We start from the raw sequence: 12,058 nt of genomic DNA, 5'->3' as shown, positions 1-12,058 counted from the left end.
AGCGTGTTGGCAATAGATTGAATCTATGCCTCAAGCATCAGAAATTCAAGGTCATGTTCAGAGGAATTTGCTTCCAAAGCAGCCTGAAGTAAGAAAACAACACGTGTCCTTCACAGGTATATGCACATCAAATAGTGTTTATACTGTATTATTAAAAGTATATACACATCAAATAGTGTTTATACTGTATTATTAAAAGTATATGCACATCAAAAAGGGTTTATACTATAGTGGATGAAATTCACACCAATATCTTCATACCTATAGACTTTAAAAAGTTTATTTAAGTTTTGCATTCTTTTAAAGCAAGTAACCTTGGTTTCTTTTTACATGAGCAATGTCTCTCTCCTTTTCTCTCTCTATGTGAGAAAGTTATGCAGGCAAAAGATATGCAAATGCTTTAACAGAAAGACTGCACTTGACACTGGAATGCATTCTTTGGTGTAATACATAAAGACACACGCACACACACACAAGCATGGATGTACGCACGCACGCACACACACACAAACACACACACAGACAAACATCATTTATGGTTCATACTCATATAAATGTATGAAGAAATGTTTTGTGGTGTTGATCATTTGTCAAAAGTCTTAGAGTTTAGTTTTCTTGAATGGGCAGTTTTCAGTTTTCAGTAATAATCTCAAAGATTTTCATTAAAATAAATGTCTGTTAAGTCACTATCTATCGCTGAATTAGGTAACACAATGGTGATTGAGCCTATTATTATATAAATTTATATTATTATAATAATTTATGATTAAAGAACTGGGTGTCTGTGGCGACATTCCCGGGAAAAAAATCACAAGCGGCGCATAGATAGTGACGCGTTTTCCATCACCCATCAGTGGTTGGTCCGCCAGAGATGGTAGGCGGAGCTAACGCAACAGGCTTGCTCTTCAGCTCACTTGTGTGTGAGCGGCGTAGTGTTTTTTCCGGTGTCTGCTAGCGTTAAAGGTGGGGGGGGGGGTTATGGAACCCTAATAAGTTTTTGTGTAACATGAGAGGTCATATTATTTGTTGATGTAGATTTCGTATTACATTTGAAGACAATGTAACGTTACTAAATTGCATAGCTATTTGCACAGCTAACGCTAGCTACCGGACCATGTCAATAAAGGCAACATTAGTTTAGACAACGTTGCGCACAGTATCCATCTCTCATATCAGGTAACGTTGCTTTAGCTAGCTAGCTAATGTAATTAACACAATCTAATGTCAGCTAACAATTAGAAAAAATGCTAGCTAACGCTACCGACCGGTACCGACCTCGCAAACCGTCTCTCGAATGCAATGCTACCTTGTTGCAGCGTTGCAATGTAGCTAACTAAAGGGAGGTTCAGATCAATGATTCGCATCGAGACTGGATGCAACTTGCAAAATCCCAAGACTTCTGATTGTAAACGTTCTAAAACTGCACTTGGCGATTTGACAAGGTGGGTCTTTTGAGACCCTAGGCAACGGCTTCAGAGGCTCTGCAACTAACCAGTTCACACCGTTGCAATTTTCTCTGCAACATTCTAAAAGCGTTTCATCTTGTTGCGAATCATTGATCTTAACTGGCCTTAACGTTACCGTTATTTACATTGCCATCAAGTTCATCAATATATAAGCCGGGGTATAGGTGGAGCAGAGCTGTTGTTATTATTTTATTACGCTTCCTCATATGTTCCTTCAGCCTTGATGCCCTTTTTTGATGAAACCTCCTTTGTTTTTGTTTTATTCTTCTTATTCTGATTGCTAATTTAACACCCAGCTTTATTCTCGAACAGTTTAGCTAGCACAACCAGAAACAAGGCAGTTGTTTCAAAAATATCACACAACAATCATTCACGATGATGATGCACAAGATATATAATTGCATGAGCCACAGCGAATCCCGTGAATTCTTCTCTGCACTGTGAAGATGTTCATACCGAGCAAAAGGTGGACAAAGAACGTTTGTGGAAATTGATCATCACTAATTCTACCCCAGGTCTGCTACAGCATTTTAACTCGGCTCGGCAGTGTAAAAACAGCTTAAGTTAGCCTAATGTTAGACAATGAATGAGTATGTACAGAACATTACTTGTATAACAACCATTTTTTATTCAGTAAATAATACGTGTAATAGTTGGCGTGGCCCAGGTGCCAACTGACTGACGTCACACAGGCGACACTGGTTGGATCCGGTTGGATCTATGGGAAGTGAGGTCCAAAAACACACCTGCAATTATCGCTTCTCGCCATTGGTACCGCCAAAGAGAATGAAACTTAAAACTTCGAGATTGTAACTTTAAGACGTTTGCTTTTTTCTGATCCGTTTATTTGAATGTGTCAGTCTCTGGGCTGAGAAAGACAAGATGGTGACTGGAACCTAGCAGTCTGTGGATTCTACTCTGTGAATTGAGGAAGATTTTTCCTTTACATCCCTGAAATCACTAAATGAAACATCCAGAGTAAACCGTCAGGGATGGGCAGTGAAATTATGAGACAATCTTTTCAGCTGTTCCAGGGATGAGTTAATTCTCACTGTATGCCATTCTGACACACTATAAACGTCTGCTCTATTCATCATATACGAGCAGTAAATTTTATGCCTTACACTGTTTTATTTCTAATTACTCTAATTTTAGCATACTCGCTCACCTAGGAGAACTTACTCAGGTTTCATTTAACATATTTACCATATCTATACGGCTTGGTATTTACTGAAACCATTGTACACAGGGTTCACATGTACTTGTATGCTGGATGTTAGTACGCACCATTACTATTATATTTTATCACATTTTTATCAAATGAATCCTGTCATAATCAAGTGGATTGAAAATGTGATTGCTACTATTGTCTGTCTGTCACAGGATCATAGTCAGGTGGAGACCCTAGGGCATAGGAAGCGGGGGGGGACAGGGGGGACATTTCTCTCCAATATTGGAAACAGTTTAAGTTGCTCCCCAAGTAATTGTGCCGGAAAACAAAAAATATGAAACGTTTGCCATGTACTTTTGTTTTGAAAGGCATACTGCGGGGGTACAGTCAACAAGTCTCGATACAGCAAATGTGATTCCTTTCAATGGAGCCCAATCTTTAAAAAAAAAAAACACCTATTCAAATCATGCAGTTGGTAGCTATTAACCAGTAGGCTCATTAGGTCGCAATCAAATGATTGAATGAGTAGGCTACAGTATTGGTCTTTGAAAATCACCGCGTTGAAATCCTGCATCGTTAGATTTTGCAAGGAAGTTTGCAGTCATATGAAGGTAACGTGAATACTATGTTATTACTATTGCTGTATTAGAATAAGTTGCTTGCATTGTTCAAATTACATATTATACAGTTATTATAAACGTATATGTATTGTTCAATACGTCATGATTTGAACCCACTCCTACACCCTTGTGAAGTCCTCTACTTTAACAAATATTAATTTCAATATGAATATAGATACAGATAATGTATCAATAAATGCATGATACAGGTGCTGATCATAGGCTCCTCTGAACACCCCTAGTGCCCAATGGCATCTCTATACTTGTATCTCCACTTTGTTCTGCTTGTGTGGAGCCAGACCTGCCTTGCCCTTGATAGCTGTGAAAAAAATTCAGACAAAAATTTATTCCGCTATGGAATGCTTCCTCTTTAATTTTTATCAAATAATTCAAGCGAGCGTTACCTTCTCTCTAATGCTTATGCAACTTTTTTTGTTGTTGCTTATATCAGCTTATATTAAGTCATGATGTGCAGCAACCAAACTTAGAAAGTTCCAAAATTCCTCCCTCAAAGTTTAGCGCGAACAGCCCTACAGTTAGATTTAATCTGGCCCCGCTCAATGTCGATTTACGCCCCCCTTCTGATCTACCCGAATGGCTTCGCGGTTAGGGGCATTAGTATGAGGTATGAAAGCTCACCAAAGCGCCGAGCAGACTCATCGCTGCCGAAATGACTCCGGGCAAGATCAAATCGAGCCTAACCTTGCCCTTGTAAATACTTTCGATTTCATTAAGACCGTCTGATGTGTGCGCTCTCAAAACATGGCATTAGATTTCTTAAGCGCTGCTCTGCACATTGCCCAAATCTTCTTATTTCAAACATTTTTTTTTGCCCCAAAGTGACTGATTTACTCTGCACCCGAGGAGCGGTCATTTACACCATTTCCCTGTGCTCATAATAACGTTTGTTATTATTTTTCTGCCGGTGTGGAATGTTACGTTATTATCCGATTGAATGCCTGTCTGCCTTTGTTTAAAGAAGCCATTTAACCCCAATTTTTTTCCTCCTAATTGGGTGAGCCTGCCTCATTGGTGCAGTTCCCTCTATTAGGACAAGCACGTCCTCTCTCAGAAGCAAATGCTGCTAGCCACTTATTTTCATGTTGTAGTGCGCTAGCTGTTTAGAGCAGTCGTCATGACGGAGGAGCACACCTGCACAGGGAGGATTTCCCGCGACTGGATGAGAACATTCCCACCGACCGACACCCTCCCACCCTGAGTGACGTTACAGCCGCTCGTGCATGTACAGTAAACCGGGACCATCTACCCAGCAGCTACCATCCAAGGTCTCCTGAGACTGAGTTCTGGATCAGATGTCAATCAGACTTTGTTGTCCAGGTGTGGGGGTGTGGCTTCCTTTCAGCTACACTCTTTGGTTCACAGGCAGATCTGATCCTGCCATCGCTGTTATGTTCATACTGCTGTTTGTACTGCGTTATATATTTTCACGGGGTAGCGCAGGATTTTTGTGTGTCTGGGGGGTTGACACACCAGTGCTACACCCATCTCGCTATCTTCCTTTCTACCCCTCATTCCCTCCATCCTCTTTATTTTTATCTCTTGCTCCCTCGCTCCCTCATTCCCTCCGTTTTCTTTCTGATCCCTGCACCTTTCCTCTCTGGACTTTCCCTCCTCCATGCCTTGTGGTTTGGCAGCTCTGTCCCTCTCCTTCCCTCCATCCCTCTCTCCCTGCTTTCACTCTCTCTCTTTCAAGTCACTTCTGTGTCAGGCCCTAAGCGCTTTTTTTCCTCTCTCTCTCTCCATCTGTCATCTCCCTCTAACTCCTTCTTCTTCTCTGAGTGGGCTTACAGGCAGGCTATTAAAGTACTGCAAGATGTTAATGCTGAGGATTTAAGCCCACAGAAAGTTTTAAGGGCTATATCACAGGTAATACTGAACCTGAAGGCCCCCGCAATGAAGGGGCCCAGTCCATTAAGTGGGTATGGTACCAGGATATGGTTTAAACCCACTGTTTCACTGTGATATATATCAACGCAAATACATGGTAACAATACTAAATACTTGTCTCCACAATTTTTGTGTTCTTGTGTATTCTTGGAAATCGCACTCTCTCCAAGTCACATTCTGTCTCTTACTAAATTCAGTTTGATTGGTAGCAACATTGCCAAAACTGTTTCAATATTAAGAGTTGCTTTCAAATAGGAATGTTTTGTCTTGCTGTTGTGCATATGGGTATGTCGCCTGTGTGTCTGTGTATCATATATTTTGTGGGGAGGAAGGGCTTGTTCAGCCCAACCATCAGAGACTTTCAGTCTCCAAGGGAAATGTGCACCTTTGGAAATGTGTTGGCCAGGTGCATTGTGGGCCTTGTGAAAGATGCTCACATATACAAACATATTTGGTCTGAGTTTAGTCTTTGAAACACTCTCTACCCTGCCCCAAACTCTCCCATTGCTTTCTAAATCTTTTTTTACTCTTTAAAAGTCAGTTTGTATGAAAAATTCAGTTTGTATCAAACGGGTGCAGTGATATTTCAGATTTGCACAAGGGTAGGTCGTCCACTGTGTTTCCACCCACCCTTCCCCCTCCCTCCTTTTCCACGTGTCACCTGGTCTCCTGTGTTCCAGACCGGAGGGACTGAAGCAGATCTGGGAGTCATGGCAGCTCACATAATTGGGTTGGAAAGGTTGATTTTCAACCCAGCAGACCAGCAGTAAATCTCTGCTTCATTATTCATTTTAATAATTCATTTTAAACTGAACCTCCCACCCCCCACCCCCCCTCAGCCTGTCTGCCACCATCAAAAGCGTTTTTTTCTTACTTTCATCTTTCTTCCCTCCTCAGACACTTTTTCCTGTATCAATGTTCAGTCATCTCCCCGCTCTCTCTCAATTATCAAAGCAAACAGGCACAGGGATGTGCACGCGTTCACGTGCACACGTGCACGTGCACAAAGGCATAGTGCGTGCACGCTCGCACAGGCACACACATGCACGCTTGGACATTCGCTTCAGCTGAAATCCGTTCTCCCAGCGTGACGGGACCGCTCCCTAAATGCCAGCGCACTGTCGGGCGCAGTACAAAAGAAAAAAAACGGCCAATGCAGAGCATTAATCTGAGCTGCCCAAATCGCCCTGTGTTCCCCATCGGCTAAAAGATGGATCTCCCTGTTCTACATCGCGGCTACCCGCCCTGTGATGTGGCTGCCCCGCCCCTTTCCCAGTTTGATGGATGGGCGGCTGTCACAGGAAGGGGAGACCTGTCACTCAGGTGGAGAAAGAGTTGCTTAAAGTGACTGATTTACTCCGCACCCGAGGAGCGGTTATTTACACCGTTTCCCTGTGCTCAGCCACACACACTTATTAACAGGTGGGACTCTTCTTGTCATCCACTTACTCTATCTCTCTCGCTTTCCACTCACTCACTCACTCACTCACTCACACATGCTTCTTCAATTCATATTCATGCGTTTGATCTGTTAATTGCATGAATAAATAAATGCTTTATTGATACAACATGTAAACAAGTTAATATTACCTAGACAGCAATATTCATGACAGAAAATATCACAGAATACAGTACAAACATTCAGAGTAAAACATACACAGCCCTTGCTCTCTGAGCCACGAGTTCAGGGTTTGAAGGCTGCGGGGGATGTGAATCACAGCACCAGGCCTCTCCTTCAACAAAATAACAAAGAAATAAATAAACTCTCCAGCATTCGGCCTCATTCAGCAAAATTGTGTTGTTCTGTCAGCAACCTTGATGCACCAAATTTTTAGAACATTACCTCAGCGGAGACATGCTGAGACAGCACCACAAAAAAGAAAAAAGGCGTTGGAACGTCGTTAAAATGTGCAAAAATACTTAATGCGCAGTGAAATGGCTTTTCATTATGGCCTAAATTCACCTTTCGCTTTATTGTTAAATGGCTACAAAAAGCAACTCCAAAAAAAAAGATTCTGTTCGGGTGTGCAGAGTACTTTAGGAAATGAAAATAGATTTAATCGGACCACAAAGGTGTGTAGCTGAAAAACCAACTACGTGAGCCATGGAATTAGCCCCATTTTCGGCTCTTAGATATGCATATGCCCCCGTTAGAGATTTGATATTAACTGGCTCTAGCTTTTCCTTTAGAGCACTACCTTTCTCTCAGACTTTTGGTTGCATTTGGATCACGGAATTCATTTCATTTTCTTGCTTAGACTTATGAATGGGATAAGCAGGGAGGTGAATTTGCCTGCACTGACTCCAGCGAGTGTGCGCTGGGTGTGGAGGCCTCGCGTTAGCAGGTGAGCGATGCCATGCGATGGATGCGTGTGCGGAGACGCAGACGCCGAACATCAAAGCCAGGGGATTAGAGTGCGACGTGGGGCGGAGGAAGCGATGGCAGGAGGAATAAAAATGGAGGGGATGCGTCAATGTCAGCGGGAGGGAGGGAGCCGAGCGGCTTGAGCACGCGGGCGCATAATGGCGCTCACGCTGACATGAATGCGCACACACACTTTATGTGAACACATGCACGCACTCACTCACACACACAACCACAGGGATGAACCCGATCACACATGCCATATATAGATGCACACGCGCGCACAAACACACACACACCTGCACACATATACATGCACCCACACACGCACACTCACATACAGACTCACACAAACATGGAAAACCACGAAGATGAACCCACACATACTGTACACAGATGCACACACACACACACATATGTGCACACACACACACACACACGCATTCACAATGTACTCCCTCATATGTCCATACATGTATTCGCACTCAGTTGCTCATGCACTCACACACACACACACGTGCACTCAAGCATGTGCACTCATACACCAGCACGTGCACTTTGACACATCTCATCCATTCCCACGCGCCCTCACACCCGCACAACCGCAGCAATGGGGAGGCAAGCGATCACAGTCACCGTGGAGCAAACACGCTCACGCACTCGTAGTCTCGCAAGTGTGCAGGCACTCACACACAGGCAGGACATAAAACGCACGTGTAGCTCAAGAAGCATATCCTCCCAATTAAGCGTCTTATGCAAAACATGGTAACTGATGCAAACATAATTATGATTCGTATAGAAAAACTGACTCTACTGATCGTACTGACCTGTGCACACCAGACTAACAGGCCCAGCGTGAGACAAACTCCCCCTGCAGTGAGACAGTATCGGACCGCGAGGACAGAGAACGCCCTGCAGATACCGCAGCTATTGATCGTCTCGTTTATTTTAATGCAGATGCTGATATGAACCAAAAAAAACCCCATATAAACAGTAACACTAATAAAAACAACAAAAACTCCTAAATGGATTTTTGGAGGAAATGACTTTTTTTGAACATTATTTGTTTGTTTGGTGGATCGATTCTTATTGTTGTTAGAATTTTACTCTCATCTCCAAACAATCTTGTTCCTGAGTCTTTTGTAAACCACTTGAAGACTGTGTATGAGTGTATGTTTGTGTGTGTGTGTGTGTGTGTGTGTGAGAGAGAGAGAAAGCGAGAGAGAGGGATAGACAGTGAATGAGAGAGGCAGTGACAGCCAAGAGAGACTAGATTGTCCAAGTGGGCATGGTCTTGTCAAATAATTTCACCTCAATGAAAATAAAATGTTAAATTTCAGTCTTGAAAAGCACAATATAATAAGAAATATATAATCACATAAGATGAAATGTAACGTGTGAAACATATTTTAAAAACTTTCCAAAATCTCAAACACCTTATGAATACGTGAACAAATGATAGTTCTGGTAGTGGTTTTGTTGACTGCATTCAACTGGTGTTTTCAGAAAGTAAAATAAATCTTTATCAGAAAGGGTTTTTCAGTAAACACACCAGGGAGACATGATTACAGGTGGATGATATGACTGGGAAATAAAGTGTTTTTGCATTTAATTTATTACAGTATGCTTTATGGCTCTGGACCTCCTCTGGACGCTTGGCACCTCCCCCTCTTCGTGTCTGTACTTCCCGCTCCCGTCTGCTGTCTGTCCTGGCCCCTCGCTGGTGGAATGACCTCCCCGTGGCGATCAGAACAGCAGAGAATCTGACTACCTTCAAACGCAGGCTAAAGACTCATCTCTTCAGGCTGCACCTCTCCCCACCCCTCCCTAGCCTATAGTTTAGCTCAATGTACCTAGTTAGGCTAATACGATCACGTTAGTTTTTATTTGGCAGGATTGTTTTTGTCTGATTCTGATTAGGCAAATGTGATTTCAGTGCTAGTTTGTACTTGGCAGGATTGTTTGTTTGTTTGCTGAACAGGTTACTCTACAGGGTTGGAGTCCTGATCTATGCGGTCACTTCTGGCACTACGATCTTTACTTCACTCTAGTGTGTTTCTTTTGCACCTCTGCACCTTGAACTAATGCACTTGTTGTACATCGCTCTGGATAAGAGTGTCTGCTAAATGCCTGTAATGTAATGTAATGTAATGGTTCCTGAAGATTTTGCCACCCTGTAGGTTTTCGTTTCAACCCTAACCCATAAGAACCCGGACCCATTTCTCCTTAAAGGAAAATTATGGGAGATATAAAACAGACCAAATGGACCACATGGAACACATTTCTGAATCTTTTTTTTTTTTTTTTTTAAATACTACCCCCCCCCCCCCCCCCGCCATGTCACTTCGGGACTTCATGAGTTAAAGTCAAGGATAAAGCTGTATAAGGAACTTTCCAGAATATTTCAAGTGTTTGTGCCACCTGTGTTACCGTGGGTTCTTATGGGCTAGTTTGGCACACCTGAATCTATTAATTAGCTACTCAAAGAGATCTCTCGCTACTGAATGAGGTGTGCTTTGTTAAGGTTGGAGTGAAAACCTGCAGGATGGTAAATCTCCAGGACCAGGTCGGTCCTGCTTTAAACCACACCCCCTTTGGTACAGAATCAAAGTGATAATTCAGCATAGAAGCATCACCAAATTAACAGAATGTCATAGGAACTGAACAGATAATGCATGTGTCATTTTGCAATAGTGACAGGATTTATCCCACTGTGAAGATTGGCAAGCCACATCACAAATTCAATGACAGTTTTGTCAAGCCTTAAATCTGATCTGCAATAAAACTCCCCCCCCCTTCCCCACCCCCAAATTACTGAATCTAATAAGATGCTTCCTCCATACACATTCACCCAGACCCCAACCCAAAATGTGCAGCTTTAAAACAACGATGGCTGGATTGCGTATGTTGAGCATGACAGGAGAATGACCACGGACTAGTACCCACATTTGGAAACTTCTCCCTTCTGTGTACCGCAGAACACAATGCGTGCTCTATTACAATAACAATCTTGAGTGGATCCTTCTGCTCACTGCAGCGATTTTTGGAGCCACATTCGCACCCTCCCCCAAGCCCTGCCAAACCTCGGTTAAATCTGTCCTTTAATCTCTACTGACTCAGTGAGAGCAGGCCAGGGGGGAGGAGGGGGGAGCGGGGGGAGGGGTGCTGTGATGGAGGACTTTATAATTTTAAAAGCGATTAATGAGGTGAACCACCGACGCCTTTTGAGCACAACCAGGAGGCAAAGGTTGATAATTAGTTGAGGCTAAATTTCATTCGGATGTGAGAAATTATTTCTTCACACACACATGCACATACACACAAACACACACACGCATACGCACACATATGCACGCAAACACGCTGACACATGTAAACATGTACATGCACACACGCACACGCATTCACGTACATGCATACATGCATGCACGCATACACATTTATCTACATGCACATACAAATGCACGCATGTACACATACACGCACACACACCCCCACACACACACACACACACACGCACACACACACAGAGTGTTATAAATGCATGGAATAATATGCCAGCACAGAGTCAGACGCTGAAGTCCCTCGAGACAGAGTGTGTGATTGATTCCCTCTGTATTGCGGGCAAATGACATCATTATGCTTGCCATTATACTGTTCCCGCGTCCTTATGCTCTTTCACGGGGAGAGCCACAATAAGCCTGCCATCCGAGGGAACAGCTGCCGGAGCAAGCTCACAGCCTGAAACCGATCACCTCAGCTCCATTAATGATGTCATCAACGCGGCCCGGCGGTGATGGCATCACTAATGGCCGTCTGACCGACCTGCAGCGGGCCAGGGGACGCGGCGCCCCGGCCGGGTGTTCCTCGAGAAGTCCCGAAATGATTCAAAAGTTCAATTCCATTATCGCAGATTTAAAAAAAACGACTCCTAATCTTACTGCCGTTTTGACTACAAGGGGGAGAGACCTTCTGACTGGGACAATGACTAAACCCTCCTCCCCAAACACAAATACACACTCACACATTCACACACACACACAAACATAGACACATGCACACACACACGCACACACACACACATAGACACATGCACACACACACACAAACATAGACACATGCACACACACACACACAAACACACACACATGCACACACACACACACACACAAACATAGACACATGCACACACACACACACACACACACACACATGCACACTCACTTGCACACACACACACACACACACAGACACATGCACATACACAGACACACATGCACACACACACACACAAACACACACACACATAGACACATGCATGCACACACACACGTATACACATGTATGCTCACATGCACACACCACACACACACACACACACACAGACACACGCACACACACACACACAAACACACACACGTAGACACATGTACACTCACATGCACACACCACACACGCACACACAGACAGTCACAGACACACACACACACACACAATCCCCTCACCCGTCACAGCTGTGGAGCTGAAT

At 43.5% G+C, this 12,058-nt stretch overlaps 1 long non-coding RNA gene across 1 annotated transcript in view; it reads left to right on the top strand.

Moving 5' to 3' along the window:
- LOC118236399 overlaps positions 1 to 9,234 on the top strand; it is a 12,230-nt gene extending 2,996 nt beyond the window's left edge. Inside the window, exon 3 of the long non-coding RNA XR_004767029.1 lies at positions 9,153 to 9,234. This is a non-coding gene — a long non-coding RNA (uncharacterized LOC118236399). The remainder of the gene's footprint in view (positions 1 to 9,152) is intronic.
- The last annotated feature ends 2,824 nt before the right edge of the window (positions 9,235 to 12,058 follow it).

The sequence above is a fragment of the Anguilla anguilla genome, chromosome 9 (assembly GCF_013347855.1).
Source record: "Anguilla anguilla isolate fAngAng1 chromosome 9, fAngAng1.pri, whole genome shotgun sequence".
Classification (NCBI taxonomy): Eukaryota; Metazoa; Chordata; class Actinopteri; order Anguilliformes; family Anguillidae; genus Anguilla; species Anguilla anguilla.
Note: the sequence above shows the minus strand (reverse complement) of the source record. Positions and strands in the feature narration are given on the sequence as shown.